A 2,096-nucleotide genomic window follows, 5' to 3' on the forward strand; every position below is an offset into this window, starting at 1 on the left:
AGGAGCGGCCGCCGCAGTGGCGCGCCGAACGCCCAGGCTTTAGGCACCGGCGGCCGCCCAGGCCCGTCAGGGGCTCCGGGTTCCCAGGCGGCGCCTCTTAGGCCCGTGGCCCGCGAGGAGGCGTCGCGGTGGCTCCTGCAGAGGAGGCTCCAGAGCGCGAAGCGACTGTCGTGAAGGGGGGAAAAAGGAAATAAATAAATAGATAGATAGATAAATAAAAACAAATAACGCTAGGCCCGGACGCGGCTCTCCCGGGCGGCTTCCTGTCAGCTGCGTCGCTGCGCAGCGCTCACCTCTAGCGGATACGCCGCGCCAACCGCGGCCGCCCTCCGGCCGCCTCCACAGGCCGCAGCCGCCGCCCCCGGAGCACTGGACCCGCTGCAGCCCGGGCCCGAGTCAGGACATAACAACTGACGTCGGCATCGGGGCGGGGCCTCGGGAGGGGCGGGGTTAGCTGCAGGGTGCCGAGGGAGAGGGGCTGCCACCAGGGCTGGGCTGGCGGCAGCTACCTAGGTTTCTGTGCTCTGGCGTTCCCACCCTTCGTATCCGCAGATGTTTAGTCACTGATTACAGTCCCGGGATTGGACATTGGAACCGGTGGCATTGTGCAAGTTTGTGGCTGTGTGTGAAAATAAAGGCAGCTAAGGAGCTTTGTTTTTGTTTGTGGTTTTTGTTTTGTTTTGAGACAGTCTCATTTGGTGGTCCTGGCTGGCCTGGAAACCACTCTGTAGACCAAGCTGGCCTCAGAACTCACAGAGATCTCTGGAGCGCTGGGATTGAAGACGTGCACCACCACGCCCACCCCAAATCAAGATCTGTAAAAATCTGAGCCTATGTTTTAAGGCCAGTCCCGGTTAACTGGGGACTATTATTATTATTATTATTAATTATTATTATTATTATATTAGCATAACTGGCTTGAGGTGCTTAAGGTGAAACTCCGAAAAAAGAAAACAGTTCATTGTCTACCTTTATGTTAGAATATGGTTTTCACACATGTGTATTGGAGGAGGTTTACCCAAGAAGAATGTTAGTATAAGACCCAGTTGTGACTAGCTGTTACAATGTCCAATGTCTCAAGACAAACGTTGTTAGGTGTGGATAGGTCCGGGTGCAAAGGTCTGTGTGTTTTAGCCAGCCAGAGCAGCTTATATAACACAAGTTTGACAGACAAGCACAAGGTACCTGGTTCCGTGTTTGTTTAACTCTGGCAGAGACATACTCTAATAAATTTCTGTGTCAGTCTTGAGGTAGAGCATGGCTGGATTCATGAACTGAACAAGGTTTCCATGAGCCCCTTGATTAGTAGAACAAGTAGAAATTCTAGGGGAGATGTTAGCCAGCGTGCAAAAACATAAACAACCCTAAACTACTATGGGTGGAAATTTTAGGGGCAGGGAATGTGGCCCTCCACCCAAGAGTAAATGAGCCGTGGAAAGCAAAGAATGGACCATGAGAATGTAGCCAAAGAATGGTATACCTTTAAAACGTGGCTAACAGAAATTTCAGTGTCCACCTAGTGGAGGAGGTAGGAGGGAACAGGGCCAGGAGTGGGAGGGGATGGGGGTGGGGTAGGGAGTGGGGGGGTATATAGGAAAGTACAGCTTCACCCTTCTGTCTTAACTACCTTCAGCGTGGTTTTGTTTCCAGGGCAGCAGACCCTGTAGGAGATTATATCAAACAGTTCACTCTGACAGGCTTGAGTCTGTAATTTGTGCTTCCTTGATTTCATGGTAGCACTGTCATGTGGTGGCATTGCTATTCAAATCTAAACACATAAATGATATCCCTTGCCTCAAAGGAATGCATTTTAATAATAACAAACTCAATAATAGAAAAGATGTAGGGAAAGTTGGGAAGATGAACCGAGGACAGAGTTTGAAAATGACAAAATAAATCATGTGGGAGGGGCTATAAAAAGACATTAAGACTTTTAAATGAATTAAAGACTTCATTTGTTAACCCCAGCAGCATAGGGCAACATTGAATAAATAGGACCTACTGAAACTGAGAAGCTTCTGTAAAACAAAGGACATTGTCACTAAGACAAAAAGGCAACCTACTGCCTGGGAGAAGATCTTCACCAACCCCGCAAC

The sequence above is a fragment of the Microtus ochrogaster genome (assembly GCF_000317375.1).
Source record: "Microtus ochrogaster isolate Prairie Vole_2 chromosome 14 unlocalized genomic scaffold, MicOch1.0 chr14_random_3, whole genome shotgun sequence".
In the NCBI taxonomy this organism is placed as follows: domain Eukaryota; kingdom Metazoa; phylum Chordata; class Mammalia; order Rodentia; family Cricetidae; genus Microtus; species Microtus ochrogaster.